This window comes from Nyctereutes procyonoides, unplaced genomic scaffold (genome assembly GCF_905146905.1).
Source record: "Nyctereutes procyonoides isolate TBG_1078 unplaced genomic scaffold, NYPRO_anot_genome, whole genome shotgun sequence".
NCBI classification, from domain to species: Eukaryota; Metazoa; Chordata; class Mammalia; order Carnivora; family Canidae; genus Nyctereutes; species Nyctereutes procyonoides.
The window spans coordinates 46,286,355-46,305,394 of record NW_026575042.1 but is presented as its reverse complement, the minus strand read 5'-3'; the positions used below and the strand labels follow the sequence as shown (position 1 = coordinate 46,305,394).

General features: G+C 39.5%; 2 protein-coding genes across 2 annotated transcripts in view; one reads left to right on the top strand and one right to left on the bottom strand.

The window, feature by feature from the left end:
• MED12L (mediator complex subunit 12L) overlaps nt 1-19,040 on the bottom strand; it is a 317,933-nt gene that overhangs the window by 149,903 nt on the left and 148,990 nt on the right.
• P2RY14 (purinergic receptor P2Y14) overlaps nt 4-19,040 on the top strand; it is a 50,241-nt gene continuing 31,204 nt past the window's right edge. Inside the window, exon 1 of the mRNA XM_055321581.1 lies at nt 4-156. The gene's annotated coding sequence lies outside the window, so the exon portion shown is untranslated. The remainder of the gene's footprint in view (nt 157-19,040) is intronic.

The following is a 19,040-nucleotide window of genomic DNA, read 5'->3' as shown; positions in this document are numbered from 1 at the left end:
TGAGCAGTGACAGGAGACCTATTATTTTGCGGTTTCTGTCAAGTTCCTGATTTTCATCTGCTCTTGAAGACGAGCAGGAACTCGGCGCACAGGCCCAGTCTGGAGCATACCCTGAGACACTCTGAATTGAGCTCGCAGGCGCAGGGCCCCAGGCAGGTAAGGAAGCCGCTTCCCCGCGAGAGAATGTGAGCACGTGTGAAAGGTGTACGGGGACAGAAATGATCTGTGAGCTGACAGCAACAGGGCCCGGTGACACCGGATGATCCCCATTCTCAGTAAGTCACTTGTTTGAGATCTATAATGGGTTGCTATGGGAGTATATTTGCTCATACGGAGTCGGGGAACCAAATGTGAGAGATTTTATCATTGATGGCTACTTATGATGTCCAGTTGTGGCTGTTAAAATATATCTGCGAAGAAGAGCTATCAAAGAAAATGCCTAAAAGGTGTTTATCCAGGACATTTTAAAAGCTTCGAAATGTGTATCAAAATTGCCTCTAAAAACTATAAAATCAATTATGACAATGCTTATAAGCTAGTGTGAGTGCTTTTGTTTGCAGTTGCATGTATGCCTAGAAATATAGTTATAATCCACATGTACATATATAGGTAAAAGCTTTTATCGTTGTTACTGGGATAACTTAACCCTAATAATGCCTAATATGATATTTATTTGCCTCTGGAGGTAATTATAAGCTACAAAAATATCTCTCCTGCGCACAGCAAAAATCTGAGTTAATATGTTACTTATTATGGTAGATGACTAATCAGCTAAATTATTTCAAATACTTTAAACATTATGAATTTAAATTATACACAGGGGAATTGACACAGATCTACACTGAGCATATTCAACCAAACTCATACAATCCATCTAGCCCAGAAATATTTTTTTTAATAAAGTACACCTAATCCTATGGAGACAAGGAATCAAAAATACCACATAGTGGGGGAAAAGGGGGGCACCTGGATGGCTAAGCTGGTTAAGTGTCCAACTCTTGATTTCAGCTCAGGTCGTGATCTCAGGATCATAAGATCTAGCCCCACAGTCAGGCTCCTTGCTGGGCGTGAAGGCTACTTTAAGTTTCTCTCTCTTCTTCTCCCTCTGCCCCTCCCACCTCTTAAAAAAAAAAAAAATCACACTGGCCCCAAACAAAAAAAAAAAAAAAACCCACACATAAAAAAAACAAAAATAACAAAAAACTCCTCACGCCACACTGGAGTTTACATATTCATCTTGTTAAAACAAGCAGACTTGACACAAATTTTTTAGCCCTAAAAAACTTAAATACCTGATCTTAACTGATAAGTTAAAAAAATAAGAACACACAATGTACTCACCATAAAAATACCAAAATAATGTTTATGATTTTTGAGCACATGAATTTTATGCTTCAATAAATTCTATAAATATATAAATTCACATAGAATAGTATGCACACACATACACAACTGGTAAGAGACACAAAAACTCTGAGCTATCGTGACCGTAATAGTGCGGTAAGGAAGAAATGAGGGGAACCAAGATACTCAAAAGCATGAAGACCCAATAAGGGGAAGTGGACAGGGTATGGAGAAAGAATTACCATTTGCTGAGATGTTGTAGTGCCCATTTTCCACTTGAGGAAGCAGGTAGACAAGATATAACTATCCTCACCAAGGCCACCCAGCCGATCTCACCATGAGCCTGAGTCGGCTGAGAACATGGAAGGCACTTGTACTCCATTCATGGCAGCTCTGAGGCCACAGGGTTTCAATCAATTCAACCTTACCACTGCTACACCTACTCCCTCCCCTTCCACCCCCCTCCACCAAATCAACAATCAGCAGGTCCTAAAATCCTCTTCAACTACTTTCATCCTCAATCATGTATTTGTTGGTTAGTACTTATAATTCTCTGGCTATAAGAATGTTCAATCTGATATCAGGAACATATACTAGGGGGCAAGCTATACTTGAAACATAAATTACAATGATCCCTGACATTCTTAAACACAATACAAGTTGGGGGGAAGTGGCAGCAATAGAAAAAAAAGTTTCCTAAAGTCAACAGAATTGGGGGAAAGATGGGGGGGGGGGCGTGCAATTTAAAATACCTAGTGAGTACACTAGGAAGCAAGGTACTAAGTAAGTACCTTCTAAGAGGCCAGGCTACCAAACTCCCTAAGTCCCATTCCCTGATGTAAAATTCCCGGTTGATGCTGTTTATCTGGGGGTCCTTACTTTGAGAATTATCAATCTACAGCTGAAACCCACTTCACATTTGCCTTACTAATAACACTGTCTACAATGTAAGCCAGTTAAAGACAGGGCAAAATAATGAATAAATGCTTAATAAGCAAAACCACCATATAATCCCTATATAATTAGATACGACATTGTTCCTATCAGAAAAAGGAAGGAAGCAAGGAAGGGAAAAAGAGAGACAAGGTATATTAGATCTAAGATCTGGAGTCAGCTGCAAGACAGAGGAATAGTGCTGCCTCTAGAGTGAATTTAGGGTGGAGGCTTCCTAAGCCTCTCTCTCTCTCTGGTAAGAATCCAGAATCACATTTATGTCATTTGGTTTCCGCATTTCCTTGAAAGTTAGGTTGGTATCAAGTAAGCTGTCTCAACTTCCCAGGATGAACAGTTTCTGGAATCCCAAGAACAGACCAGTCCAGAGATAAGAGGCTGAAGCCAACACAAGCTTTTTTCTGCCATCCTCCTTATGGGTATCCTCACTTGCAGGAGGCTCTCTAATAGAGGACAACTGGACAATAAGGAGAGTTTGTTTCAAATGAAAATCACATCATCTGCATAAGAGCACCAAGCCTTTCTAGGTAGGGCAGTGGTTCCTAAAATGTAGTCCCCAGACAAGATGCATCAACAGCACCAGTGAACTTGTTAGATAAGCCAAGTTTTGACCCCAGAACTACTGAATTATGAAATTTGGGGAATGGAGCTTGGCAATCTGTGTTTTAACAAGCCCTCTAGGTGATCTGCTGCACATTCAATTCTGAATCCCACTGGGTAAATGCACCATACATCCTGGGACAGGGTTGGGCACGACTATAAGTAGTACCCCACCCCTACTTCCTACTTGGAGAAGCATCCTGGTTTGGACAGTTACTTTTTTGGTCATCCTTACATTTCAGATTAAACAGCACAAAGGGGATTGATTCATGGGTCGGACTCTATTTACTACTTGGGATTTCAAATTAGCTTCAAGTCTGCTGACACATTCTGATACTTCTGATACTAAACGTACAGCGTCCCTGAGTGCTGAAAAATGCATTTCCTCATAAAAGTCTAGGGGACAGGGCTAGAGAAACCAATTCAGTAGAGGTATCCTAGCTTTACCAAAAAAATTACTAGCACTACATAAAATGCCCAGCTTCCTAAGCAGTATAGGGGAGAAGTCTCCTCCATCATTACGTTTAAAATCCTTCTAACTAAATATTCTGGCTCAGGGCACCTGGGTGGCTCAGTTGGTTAAGCGTCTTAGGCTCAGATCACCATCCCAGTGTCCTGGGATAGATTCCCACACCTGCTCAGCAGGGAGTCTGCTTCTCCCTCTCCTTCTGCCACTCCCCAATTGTACACTCTCTCTTAAATACATATGATAGACTGACAGATATTTTCTGTCTCCTCTACAGAGCGTGTTCTCCCCCTGAGCACCCTCAAAAGTACAAGCCTAGCAGGTAATTTACTAGCCTTATTTTTATGATAATTTAGCTATATTAATTTCCAGAAAAACCAAGTTTTCCACAAAGCTTCCCAATCCCACCTGTCCTTTTAAAGGCAAAGTAAAATGTTGGCCATATGCTTTTGGATCGGATCAACTTTTCATTCCTTTGAAATCCTTTGTCTTCACACAACCTAAGCGAAGTTGCTGTTTTTTAATTCAACTCTAAAGTCTTCCATCTGTTGTTTCTGAGAAGCATCAAAGGCCTCAGACACCATGTTCCAACCCTTCATCTCCCAGATAAAATAATCATAGAGGGATGGTAGCTTCTACTCAATTATATAACACCTGTTGTTGAAGTCATGATCTCAAAGAGACAAAGATCAGGTATTTGGCTGCTCAGATTTGACCCAAAGGAGACTGTGCACTTTGGTGTGGTCACTTGGACAAAGAATCTGATTCTCGGGCAGCCTGCGGGGCTCAGCAGTTTAGTGCCGCCTTCAGCCCAGGGCGTGATCCTGGAGTCCTGGGATAGAGGCCCACGTCGGCTCCCTGCGTGAAGCCTGCTTCTCCCTCTGCCAGTCTCTCTCTCTCTCTCTCTCTCTCTCTCTCTCTCATGAATAAATAAAAATCTTAAAAAAAATCATCTGATTCTCAGTTTTCTAGGATGACACACACTTATTTTCATCCTGTCACTGGACTATAGCAACAATTAGACACCCAACCTGTCAAGTTTTCTTTTATTGTGGGAGAGATACCTCTGCTGGAAAGTAGGACTCACCCACTGCTTACAGTCTGCCCAGTGACTGAGTTCAGCCTTAAGATCAATGGTTGGTACATGAGCTCACCAAAGACTTCATGTGAGGAATGTTTCCATCCTGCTACAGAGAGTGAATGAAATCTTCACATTCTAGACCTATTTCATTCATTCATTCATTCAGTCAGTCAGTCAGTCAGTCAGTCAACACTGATTCCATAAAAATGTGCCCACCATGATTCTAGATGCTAGGGGTACCTCTGCAGGCAGCAGATTCCCTGACCTCATGCAGCTTACATTCTAACAGGCGCAAGGACAAGCCATGACCCTTTCAATTCTTTCTCTGACGAAATGATATTTATTCAGTTATGACAAAAATCTTTGGGCATACTTTAATGTACTAGATTATATTTTGATTCCTTTATAGAGATTTGAAGGGAACTCATCCCATTAGAAGCCAAACAACAATTATGAACTTGATCTGATCCCTGACCTAACGCTGTTAGATGCTAATAGCCCTACGTGCACTGATGACAAAAACAGGATATGGAAGATGATACAAAATTCAGTTAAATATCCTAAGAGATGGCTGTAGCATTGAAGATTCTCTTTTTCCTGGTCCTGAAATTGCCTATCTAGGTTTCTGCATAAGGATCTCACTGCCTCTTTCCTTATGTCAAGCATCTCTGCATGTACCAATTTTATAGAAGTGAAAAAAGGAAGAGAGAGGGTATGTTCTGAGATTAAACGAAAACCTAAAATGTAAGTAAGAGTAGCTGTCTTGTTATCACAGAGTCTATGAAGAGTGTGAACACAGTAGCCAGCTCTTTCACCAGGGCCACTGAGACAGGTAGCAGGTCAACAACAACAACAAAAAAGGGAAACAAAGTCAGAATCATTTTCAGGAAAGGAGATCTCCTTTAAAAACATTATTTTGTCTTAAAATACTTAATGTACATTACTGCCTAATCTTTTGGACAAGACATTTTTCTTTCTTTCCCGTCCCCCCCACCCCCGAGTAATTATCCTTCATTAAACAGAACATTACCATACTGCCAGTCATGTCTAGTTTTTTGGTTTTTTTCAAGTAGTAGAATTTTAAAATATTTGAGAAGCCGTGTGAGTAAAAAAAAACAAAATAAACTCAGATTTTTTTTACGTCTTTTCAGATTTTATTCCGTGAATAATTCATTTTATACTGCTAAAGTCACATATGTATGTTAGTATCTTTCTTTTTTCATGTTCCATCATATATAACACAAACATTCTTGCAGAACACTAACAATTCTGCAAGGTTATTATCCTTAATAGCTTCCTAATATCCTTGTCCCGAATCGGCCTGTTATTTATCTAAGCAATCCACTAATTTGAGACATGTCCAGTGCTTCCACTGTTTTGTTATGATAAATAATATCCTGATGAATTCAAATGTTGCTCTGTACATAGGGGTTTTGTTTTTAGTAGTATCTTCGTACGCTAGAATCACAGGGTCAATGGAGGTAAATGAAGGTCTCGATTCACCTCACCAAACTGCCTTCCCTAAAAACTGCACATGAGGGACACGTGGGTGGCTCAGGGGCTGCGTGTCTGCATTTCCTGTTTGACCTTTTCCTGAGAGCCAATGTCATACATATTCCCTGCCATCTTTCCAATACCCTATACCATTTACACATAGTTTACAGCAGGCTTTCAACAGCCTTTGCTTTTTTCCCCTCACTTAACTTAGGTTGGAGTGTAAACTACATAGGATAAAATGGAAAGCAGGTTTCAAATGTAAATTAAATGAGTTCTGACACCAAGTAAACACCACCTAACCTACTATATTTCCCATCACAAAAGTTCTATTATATTTCTTTCCACTCGCAGGTGTCCACATTCCCCATTTGTCACTAGACCTTAGTTTTACCTTTAGGAGAATTGCATTTAAATAGAATCACATAGTATATGCCCTTTGTGTCTGATTTCTTTTGCTCAATTTAACGTTTCAAAATGACTGAGATCGATCGTACTACTGGCATGTGTCATTCCTCTTGATCACTAAGTGGTGTAAGTATACCATAATTTCCTTATTTATTTTAATCTATTGATGAACATTTGGGTCATGCCCAATATCTGCCTGTTACGAATAGAGTTGCTATGAACATTCTAGTAAAAGTCTTTTTATGGACATACGCTTTCATTTCTCTTAGGTAAACAGCTAAGGAATTAAATTACTAGCTCATTAGCTGTATGTTAACTTGATTACAAGTTACCAAATGGTTTTCCAAAGTAGATTTTCTGCTCCAACTAAAAATTATGGAAGTACTAATTGTTCTATTTCCTTGTAAACAGAATTGTCAGGGTTTTTTTGGTATCTGTGGGTTTTTGTTGATGTGGGGTTTTGGGGGTTTTCTGGGGCTTTTGTTTTGGTTTGGCTTTTTTGCCATTCTAATGGGTGTTAAGTAGTATCTCATCATTTTAATTTGCATTTCCCTGATGACTCACAATGCTGAACATCTTTTCAGGTGTTGCCTGGTCAAGAATCTTCTTTTGTGAATTGTTTCTTCAAGTCTTTCAGCCATTTTTTTTTTAATTGAGTAACGAAAAATTCTTTAAGTAGTCTGAGTCCTTTAACTGAGGTATTTATTATGAATTTTTCCTCCCAATCTGTGGTTTACCCTTCATTTCCTTAATGGTGTCGAATGAAAAGTGGAAGTTTTTAAATTTTGACAAGGTATAATTTATTAACGTTCTACTTTATGGTTAGTGCATTTGGTATCCTAATAAACTGCTGCCTATCCAAGGCTGTGAAGATATTCTATGTTTTCCTCTATAAGCTTTAGGGTTTCGGTTTTATATTTATATTTAGTATATAATCCATTTGAGTTACTTCTTTGATTCCTTATTTCATTTGGTAATAGATCTCTGCAGAGAGGAAGCGATCTAAAAGCAGTGTTGGCACATTTATAAATGCCTCCATAGGTTAAGAGAAATGCATTTTGAAAACCTGTTATAAAGGCCTATGCTCAGTCCCAGGGACATCCTGGATAGAAAACCTACTAATAGGAACAAAGTTATGAATGTGACCCAATGAAGCAACACAGAATATCCACTTGAAAGTGATGATCTGGCCCTGCCTTATGATAAGCTTTTGACTTGAGTAGGGATAATCCAAAGTTCCCATTTCTTTATGAACAGCAATTTAATCCAGCACAGGAAACAGAGAACAGTTTGCTCACATTATTTTCTTCCTCTTTGAATATACATTAGAACAATTACCATGTCATCAGTATAGACTGAATTCCCTTTAATGAATTAGACTCCATAAAAATCAGTCAAGTGATTCCCAGCAGCTCCGTTGAAAACTGACTTTAAAAGAATAAATAATACTCTCAAGGGACATATTTTCTATAGCCTAAAACATACGCATCATTTCATAAGATTCAGATGAGTTTTAAAAACGTTTTACTAGTATTTCTTCTAGAAAACATGGCAACTCAAAGCATAAAGAGAATTATTCCTGCTATTCAGATAAAGAATATATTACCTAATGCATCTTAAAATAAAGCACTTCAAGCTACTGCCTGGAGACTTTACTAAGAAAACACAAGATTGAAAAGAGTTCTCTTCCCTTATTAGGGCTTGGAGAAATTAACAAATTAATGAGGATCACGGAACATTTTGTAAGTGCTTAGCAATGCAGCCGATAAAACAATCTACATGCTAAGAAATGAACAGACAATTCTGAAGAGCTGCTTCCTTGTTAACACTGAGCCAAAACACACTCCCTGTTTAGCAAGTCTCATTTCTTATTACCTGCCTTAGCACTGAAGTTTCCACACTACAACTGAGGAACTGCCACAGGAAAACTCTGTGCATCTACCCAAGGACCTAGGCACACATTTGTAGCTTCCACATCCTCTATTTCTAATGACTGCCAAGATTCACAAGCTCACATTGCTTAGAAAATTATCAACAATAGTTTCTTTTTTTTTAATTTTTATTTATTTATGATAGTCACACAGAGAGAGAGAGAGAGAGAGAGAGAGAGAGAGAGAGAGAGAGAGGGGCAGAGACACAGGCAGAGGGAGAAGCAGGCTCCATGCAGGGAGCCCGACGTGGGATTCGATCCCGGGTCTCCAGGATCGCGCCCCTGGACCAAAGGTAGGCGCCAAACCGCTGCGCCACCCAGGGATCCCTCAACAATAGTTTCTTAGAATTTAGGGTGAGACAGAAGAAGAGAAAGCACCATATGAACCCGGTATTGTTCCTTTTTGAAGAGAAAAGGAGTTTTCATGTCTAGCTACTTACACGTAGTGAAGTTACGCATTTAAATTCCTTTCCTCATCAAGTATTTCAATTATCACCATTCCCTTAATAGCACTCCATTACTTTTACCCCTAAATGTAGAATTCTTTCCACAGCCGAAGGTCAGAAAGAATAAAAGCAGCCAAAAAAAAAAAACTCCCAGTAAGGAATATTGTCTTAAGCCATATATTCTATGAAGTGCTTAGTTAATGGTTCCAATAACAGTCAAAATAAACTTTTCATTTAAATAATATAAGAAACTAACATTCTGGAAATACACTCCAGAATGAGCCGCCCAGACTGTATTTAATTAGAAAAGTTTTCTAGTACTTTATAGCACTGATATACTTCACGAATGCTAGCCATGAAATAAATCTTAAATTCCCCTAAAATCCATTTTAAATCACATTGAAAGCACCGCATGAGAGACTGCAGGACTTTCAAGTCAGGAGGGATTGTACAGAAGTTTTCGAATCCTAAGGCATGCATGCGAGGACTGAGCACACTACTTCCTGCCTAGGCAGAGGTAGCTTTTCTTTCAAAGACCCTCTGTAGCATTTTTTTTCTTCTCACTTTTGACTTTCTTAACAAGCAGACACTTGCCCAGTGTGCATGATTTTCCCTGTGCCAAACCACCAAGTCCCAAAGCTTTTCCCCCAGGCCTGGAGTTCCGTTATACTGGTATGTTTGTATCACTGATTCATGCGCTTCTTCATTAACTTAAAATAAGAGAATATTCAAAGAAAATAACCTGCAGCACCCTCTCCCATCCCTTTCTCATACAGCTAAGACTAATGTGAAAATCAAAAAAATATAACCCCTCACCCCAAAAGGACTCTACTATTAAATAACAACTGTTTTTTTGTGCAAATACAATTTTAATGATGTCTAAAGTCTAGGCAAACGGAGTTTAATGTTAAAGTGATTCACTCAACAACAAACGGCTTTCCATTTGGGCTGGTCCTGTGACTATGAGCCTAGAAGATATTTCCGTTTGTGATTTCCAGACACATTCACAAACTTATTTGCATTTTAAGTTTGATTAAGGGCATGTTCTCATTTTAACAGAGGCCTTTGAGTCCCTCAGAAATAGAGACCGTGAAGAGAAATCTAATTATTTAAGAGGAATCAAATGGGTCTCCCCACAAACTCACCAAGCCAGGGAGCTGCCATTAGCATGAAGTTTCCATAGTTGTGTTGTACCACAAACAGAAGTACTAAGGACAAAGAAGGAACTGAAAGAGGGCAAAATACGATAGCATCAAAGCCAAAGGCACCTGTGTGCACTGCCAAGTAGAACATATGCCGGGGGCTCTGGAACTCCTGTAGTTAAGTCCAAGACACAAATAATCAAACATCCCCTTGGACCAGAACTAGTCTGGTCAGTTCAACTAGACTCATCCAGGACAGGATTCTCCTGCCTCTGCCTGCCACCTTCAACTCTCAGGGACAAGAAGCCTTGTTCCAGCCCCTCCCATTATTCCCTGGAAAGGTGGGAGACCCCTCTAAATCAGAGTTGTTATGACTGTATTTGTCAGGAGGAACTTCCAATCCAACAAAATCTTAGAACATTAATACATCAGATACAGAAGCAGAAATGATCTTGATAAGGCTGGGGGAGACTACTCTGTCAGCCTCCCTCAAACGCTCCCCTGGAAAGCCCTTGAGCCTTGCCCAGAAGACAGCCAGGAAGAAGTGTGAAACTGCTGCCCACATGCTTCCTCATAAAGAGTATTATTATGATGAGCCAGCTGTACACTGCCTGTTTTGCTAGTGGTGGTGGTGGGGGGGCAGCTGGACATCCAGTACAACTGCCATCACCGACTTGAAAAAGGATTAGGGACATAGAAGAGAATAATCTGCAAGTGGGCATTTCAGATGACAATGAAGACTCACAAAAGTGTTTCACGACGTAAGATATAAATACAAAAATACAACTTAAAACTAGAAAAAAGGTGACACTCAAGGGCAAGAAATCAATCCACGGTACTTTTTGGCTTTTTGAAAAATTCTCAGAAACTACGATTGTACTCTGAAAAATAAGCTGAACGACAGAGAGTTTCTCTGACCTCTAAAAAGATTTACTCTCGGCTTCTGTGATCAATATTCAGGCGAAAGTCTCAAAATAGATCATCATACATTATATTCTACAAGCTTCTCCCCTTCCTTTATTCCTTCCATCATTAGTTCAACAAGTATTCATTGAGTACTTCCCTTGTGCCAGGCACTGTTCCAGCTGCCGGAGACACAGCATTGAATGAGACAAAGAGCCTTACTTCAGGAGCTCATAATCCTGGGGAAAGACACACACTAAACAAATAACCCAACAGCGTAATGAGTAGTTCTGCGATGAACAATCACTGAGAAGAATGGGGGCTGGACATAGGGTAGAGTGCCCTGAGGATGGGGCTATCAGGAGCAATCACAATGAAACGAAGGAAGAAGACAAAGACGGAGGAAAAGCATATGCAAAGCCTACAAGATGGGCTGACAAGTTGGAGGAGGGCCAGCAAAAGCAAGAAAACCAATGCAGCTGCAACAGATGGAGGCAGGGAACAGGTGCAGGGCAGGTGCCAGCCAGATAACAGAGGGACATTCAGGCCATGATCAAAATCTGGATTTTTGTTGTGTTATAGGAAGCCCTACTTCACCCCACTTCCTTGGGTGCTTAGAGCAAAGGAGCACCAAGACATAATTTGTCTTCTCAGAGGTCCCTCTTGTACTTGGCTGGAGAAGAGGCCATAGGGGTGCTTCGGGGAGAGGGGTGTGGAGGCAGAAGGCCACATGAAAGACTCCTGCTTCCCAGCACTGATGATGAACTGAGAGAAGTTTTTAAACACATAAATTAAATGGCAATTTGAGGAAGAATAATTTCAGAGAAAAAGCATTCCATTGAATATAAACGAGGAAACTCTCCATACCGGGGGTTATGAGTACTTTATACAATTAGATACCAACTAATGAGTTTAAGTTTGAATTTCTGAGAGACTGGCCATAAGAAATTTTCAGTAAGAGGGCTTAGATGGCTTCCTCTTTCTTCTCTGCTAAAACACACCCTTCCTGCCCTTATGAAAAGGGTTCGGTTCTTTAAAACCTAGGACAGTGTGAACAATAATTATTTAATTTTACACCAGAATGAGCCCAAACCCTTCCTGATACCCACCAAATAAATGTTAGCAAAATAATGGAAATAATGATAGTGGTGGAACTGAAAACCAACCTCAAAACAGAATCTTCAAAGTTATGAGGGGAAAAAAGGAAGGAGCAAGGAAATGACATATATTTATAATAATGAGGAAAATATGAAATAATCCCAACACATATCAATCATGAAATGGTTACAACAGGATTCTTTCCTCAATGGGATGGCGTGCAATTATTCAAAAGAAAATAGGAGAGCTTTAAAACCTGACATGGAGAAGTCACCTACGTATATTGGAGTGGGTTGGAGGTTGGACACCACAGTGGGTAAGAGATCTCAACCTCTGTCCACTGTTACCTACCTTTCTAATATTTAAAAATTACTAACATCTATTGAGTGCTTTCTACATGTTAGGCACTTCACTAATACTATGAGAGTATTATACCTCACTGAAGTCTTATAATAATCCTATGGGGAAAAGTTATTCTCATTTAATAAATGAGTTAAAGTATTTTAGCCAGACTAAGCTTGTAAGTTGGGTAGGTCACATTTGAATCCAGGTAGTTCAACTCTGCAGTTCACAATCTTAGCCTCTATATTATTTATCTCTTAGAGATGAGTCCTTATTCGTTGGGTGTATTAAATCAATTCAACTCTTGGATTCTCTTTCAAATGACATTAAAGAAAAAATATCCACTTAGTGTTCTGGGAAATAATTTTAAGGAAAATTAAATAAATGGTGAAACATGCAAAGTTCATGACATTTTGAAAAGTCTGTATGACCCAAATTGGCATTAAACTCGAGATCAAAGTGCAAGGCAACTTTGAAGAAGTCTGTTTTATTTATTTAAGATTTTATTTATGTATTCATGAGAGACAGAGAGAGAGGCAGAGACACAGGCAGAGGGAGAAGCAGGCTCCATGCAAGGAGCCCTATGTGGGACTCGATCCCGGGACCCCAGGATCACACCCTGAGCTGAAGGCAGGTGCTTTAACCCTGAGCCACCCAGTCATCCCACAAACAAGTATCATTTAAAGGTTTCGTGACTGATAATGATTCTTCTGTTGGCCCTCACTATAGCCAATTATGAAGGCGATTTCATGCATTTCCTTTCCATTCAAGCTGCTTATGAATGTTCAGAGAAGGTAATGTTTATTTTATGAAAAGAAAAAAGATTTGAGAGAGAGAGCGCGCGCGCATGTACAAGGGGGGTGGGGGTAGAGGTGGGCAGAGAGGGAGAGAAACTCAAACACACTCCCCGCTGAGCCTGGAACACAATGCAAGGCTCCTCTCAATACCCCGAGATCATGACCTGAGCCAAAATCAAGAGTGGGACACTCAACCAACTGAAGCACCCAGGCACCCCAAGAGAATGTACTTTTTAAACAGATGCCCATCATTTCCAGGCAAGCTGGGAAGGTTCCAATCACTAGGCATTCTGTTAGCAGCTCCACCTCTTGATGACACTAGACTGGGAAGGATTTCCAGGGGCAGCTGATAATTAGCCATCCAGATCACTCAAGGGCGATAGGCTGTCCTAAAAGCCTAGGACCTGGACACACTCTGGAGTTGTTGATCTATCTCTGTGCCCACTTGACCCAACAAAAACGCCCTACTCCTCACCCCTTAATCCATTTATCCATTGGTCTGGTCTCCTCTCCATCACACCACCACCCAGCAGTAATCACAGAGTGTTTTCCAACCATCCTAGAAGACCAGTAGAAAGGACATATTTAAGTCCAAGAACTAGGTCACCACCACCACCACCACTGCAATTTAAATCTTTATCAGCTGGGTGATCTTGGGCACAATGCTTAACCACTCCGTGCCTCACTGTCCTTATTTTATTAGGTATATTAAGAGAACTTACTTTGTACACTAGTTATCAGGTCTTAATGAGTTAACATAAATAAGGAATTTAGAAGAGTACCTAGTATGTTATAAAAACTCATTACTAATATTACTATTACTAGTATTACTACTGTTATCATAGTACATAAGTGGGAGACAAACCCCCTTCTTGTGCCAGACCATTTACAACAAATAACTAGTTACTCAAGGATAAATTTCCCAATGATCTTTTTTTTTCCCCACTTCTCTACATTTTCTAATTTGCCTAAATGTGCCTTATTTTTTTTTTAATTAAGTTATTTAAAGCAAACAACTTGAAGAATTAGTCTTCACTAAATTCCCTTCCTACCCTTCTGGCTGGCTGGCGGGAGTGGGAAGGGACCAGACTCCCTACCACATCAAATCTATGGCTGTCAAGACTGCCCTGCAGGTACCACGGTGTTATTCACCACAGAGCCCAGGACTAATGTCTGGAAATTTCCAGAGTGTGACATTTCCATAAAGAAAACTGGGGGCAAACCACAGACCAAGGCTACATATGCTACTGCAGACAAATTATCATCAAATTCTCAAAACAAAACAATCACTGATGTATGACTTAGAATCTAATAATTCTAGTAGGATATACTCTGAAAATTAAAAACAGTTTATATCGGAATACTTAACCAGGGGTTTTCCCAATCTCCCACTATTGGATAAAATGTGTTTGTACATTCTGGTTGAAAACAAATTATGAAAGGTCTTCACAACCTCAAGCTGCTACAAATTGTTGGTTTACTAGGGATTTTCAAACTGTAACACACCTGCTAAAACATGTATCTCTGAGCTTTGTTTAAGGGGTGGGAGGCTGGGTCATTCCTGAGAATTTGCATTTCTAGGGAATCCTCAGACAACAAGTCCAGGGAATCATACTTTAAGATTCAGTGATTTAAGGAATTATATGGGCATTTTGGCTTTATCCTAAGGGCAAGCAACCAATCTCTCCTAACAGTGATATAAAAAACTAATGGCCATCTCTCCATAACATGCCAGTGAGTTGTCTACCTAGTAGGAGCCATTCAGTTTTGGCTTCCTCATCACCAAATCTTCCACCTCACGTTTTAGGTAAGGTATACTTGACTATCATTTTAATTCAATTTGACAAATATTTATCAAATTCCTTATATCCAATTAGAGATTAGAAACTAGATTTTGATATTTGTATAAAACAGTGGCTGCCAGTCTATTTCCATCACTGCTCCCACCTCTGCCTTTTTTGTCTCTTCAACATTCATACATGCAAAATATCTCCCTACTCTCTCTTCTACACATGTATTTTCACATGAGTTTGAGAAAAAGTATAGAAAACTCCACCTCTCTCACTTCAGAATTAAATGCATACACAAACATGGCTCTGAAGATCTAGATGCTCCCCCTAAAAGAATCAAAGCCAATGTCATGTAATCATTAAACACACGGGAATCACCAGGCCATGCCTAACCTGAAACTCACAAAAGGAAAGGGCCGAGACACCTCCATGACCTCAAGGACCTCAGTCTGAGGAGATGAACAAAAGGAGGCCAGCATCAAGGTGAAGTACCCTGCAGATGTCTTAGCTTTGACTCTAGTTTAGTGTGAGTGCAACCACAGCTGAGATGCATTCTGAATAGGAAAAAAAAATACCTAGTCATTTACACAAATAAAAAGTTTATTACTTTTCTTTAAGATTAGATCCTAACTCCCACATCCTCAGGACAATGATCATCAGGGAACAAAGCTGGCCAACATTAAGTTGTACTTAAGTAAACAGTCATTAAAAGCTAGTTTTAAAGGTATTTGTAGAGCTAGGTGAAGAATTAAATAAGAGGTGAACTTAAGATCCTTTTAGATAAGATGACCTTTTGACTCCTCTTTCCATGTACAAACACCATGTCCATTGAATTTCAATAGCCCTCATTCTTTTTACAACTAAAACATACTCCTACTCAGCCACCAGAACCCTGGCAATGACTTCCCTAGCCACATCCATCAAGATAGTGAGGACCCACTACATCCCTGGCAGTTAGCTGAACACTAGAGTTGGCCAAAAAAAAAAAAAAAAAATAGAAAATGTCCAACGTCCCCTTCTAGAGTATGTTCAAACCTGAAATATTTATCACAATAAAAAAGGGAATTGATTCCAAATCATTTGGAATTAAAACATAGGGATCACAGAAGGGAGAGAACAGGATAGACTGATTAACTGTAAGATTCATGAAGGAATCAGAATTAGGAAAAAAAAAAGATCCAAGAAAGAATACAATGAGTCTACACTGTAAGCCACGACTCTTTAAACTTTGGTTTGGAAAAGCAATGTGTTCATTCAGTGCTTGGAGAAAGAATCCTCCTAAAGACTAGCACGGGGTATTTATACATAGAAGATGCTCAGTAAATTGGCTCATAGCAGAGGCCAACCCTCTGTCATAGCAGCATTCATTACAAAGAGGGACATGGTAAATTCTGTCTTGAAGCTCATTTTAAGGTTTCAGATAAGTCCTGAAGGTTTTCAAAAGATTTTAGGTATTCAAAATTTCTATTCTATCTAAGACGCTTGGATGGCTCAGTTGGTTAAGTGTCCAACTCTTGATTTCAGCTCAGGTCTTGATCTCAGGGTTGGAAGTTCAAGCCCCATGTCACTGGATGCCACATTGGGTATGAAGCCTACATTTAAAAAAGAAAGAAAGAAAAAATTCTATTCTGTCTACCCGAAATGTGCCTATCTTAGAGTAAACATACGTACTGGTTTGTCTAGGGCAGCCCCAGTTCACTCCTGCAGATCCAAGTTAATTATAATTAACACTCACTCTCAAAAGCATCCCAACTTAAAAAATAAGTTATGAGATCACCCTATCCAATCCATTTTGGCCAAGCCTTTGGTAAATGAAATCCCTTCGAATGCATTTTCTGCAATGATGTACTTCAGGTCAGAAAGGTTTATCCTCAAATCTTAAAGGTAAGAAGAAAAATCTATCACAGTTCAAAAGGAGGACCTATTTCTGAAAGAAAGCCAGATGTTCATAGCACACCAACAAGCACACCGGTCTCAATTCACTGGTTTTGAATTACTAAAATATCTATGAAACTCGTGGTTGCATGTTGTGGGATAGGCTTATTCTACAACAAATACATCTTCTAGAATGATATGGTTTTCCAACTGTATTCCTTAACCATAGCGAATCATAGACATATCGTGGGGGCAATGGTAGAGAATGAACAGCTAGGCTAACCCCTACCCGCATCTCTACCTGCAAAGGTATACCATCTATTTTATCCACTAGGACTTTACCTAAGCTTTCAAAAGAAATACCTGTAGTCAGCTACTCAAAACAAAACAAAAAAGTACACAAGCATGCACATCTTTAGAACTAATGTTGCTAGAACCAGAGTCTGGGCAAACATTTTAGAAAGACACTAGAAGAACTGCAAAAGAATAATAATAAATTAATTAACTAAGAATTTTAAGAAGAAAAGGTTCTTAAGTAACTCAATATGCTCATTAAAACTGAGGCAATGGCGTGGGGGAGGGGGGTGCGACATGTGGCTGGCTCAGTCAGTGGAGCACTTAATGCTTCATTCTCAGGGTCCTGAGATCGATCTCTACTTTGGGCATAGAGCCTACATAAAAAGAATTTTAAAAAACAAAACGAAACAAAAAAAGTGCTGAGGCTTTAACTGAGCCATTGAGCATATGAGTAAAAAGCCTATTATCACAGCGTCATCTCCATCCTCACTCTTTGCCCACCTCTGTCCATCTTTTGCGCACAATCCCCCAAACCCTACTATTGACATGAAGTGCTCAGGTCCTATTTGCACAATCTCTACATGGTAATGCAACTATAAAACACGGTTAGATGCCCAGCAATCAAAATGCTGGAGTCTGTTTCAAAATATGCCTACCAAAAAGCAGTGGGGGTTGAAGAGAATACAATTATCCTAATTTGGAAAAAAAAAAAATCAATAAAAAATACTAGTATTTACAGCTATACTTTGTGGCACAAACTATGCGTTCCATGTGTACTGTTCCACCCAATTCACTCAGCAACCTTATCAAGGAGGTGCCGTTATCAGCACCATTTCTCAGCTGGCAAAGGGGAAGAACAGCACAGACACCTGACCCTAGAGCTCCTTGTCCACACCTTCTCTACCCAGCAGTGCACAAAGACTTGTCTCAAAAGACTCTACAAAGACCAAGGCACATCAGCTTTTGATGCTAGATCTAAAGTGAACAAGGGTAGAAATAAAAAAATTCCCCAAGTTTCTCGGGATGTGTCACAGCTCTGGAGATTACTAGTCACTCTAAAAGCAGCAACTTAGAAATGAAAATTCTCATTTTCCTGCTCCAAGGGGTACCTTGAACTTGACCCAGGGCCAATCCCAGGCTGCGCTGCATTGATCAGTCTTTTGTTCCTACTTCAAGGAGACAAAAGAAATTTTCTTCACTTGGTTAATAAGCAGCACATATAATGGAATATACTAAAAATTTTTGCGTCAGCAAAGCCAACCAACAGGGCTAAAGAAAGTGCTAACATTTCATTACAAATAATGATTGTGCTTTAAAAAAAAAAAAACAAAAACAAATAATGATTGTGAAGCTCTGGAGTATTTGATTATACCTCTGACCTAGCTACACCATACCTTCCAGATCTTTCTGATCCTCAGGCAGTGTAGGAACTCCCACTGTATGCCTCTGAAAGATAATGACTCCCAAAAGTTGGCCTACAAATGCCTCGGAGCACCACAAAGACCCACAAACTGGAATGGTATAGATAGATACTGGGTCTGCACCCTCACTACCTTTTATCTTATAAATAATAAAGTCAATTTCATGCCAGAAAAACTGAACTTGAGGCCAAAACAAATTGATTCTTATGTTGTCAGCATATGAAATGCTTAAAGCAAATTAGAGAGAAAAGGTGGGAAAGGAAGCCGCAAATATTAGTCACCATTCAAATCCTGTAGCATAGAAGAGAAACTTGGCATTTAAAAATCTGTCTGAGTCTCCTCTATGCCAAATGGTCCAGATGACACTTAAACAGTCTGAACACAAGCCAGAGGAAAATAAGATACAGATCCATAAATATTATAGTTAAGCTCAATTTGAAAATCATGTTTTCTCTAAGCAATCATTACCTTTTAGAGATAATAAGAAACCAACCCCCTAAAATGCAAGCTTCTTCGAGATTTTTTTTTTTTTTAATTCTCCATCAAGGAAATACTACTTATGGAGGGCAACATTAAGGCTGCTCTTCTTCTATGTGCCAGGCATACAACAAATATTTTGAAGTAAATATTATTGCTTTTGTATAGTTCATTCCAA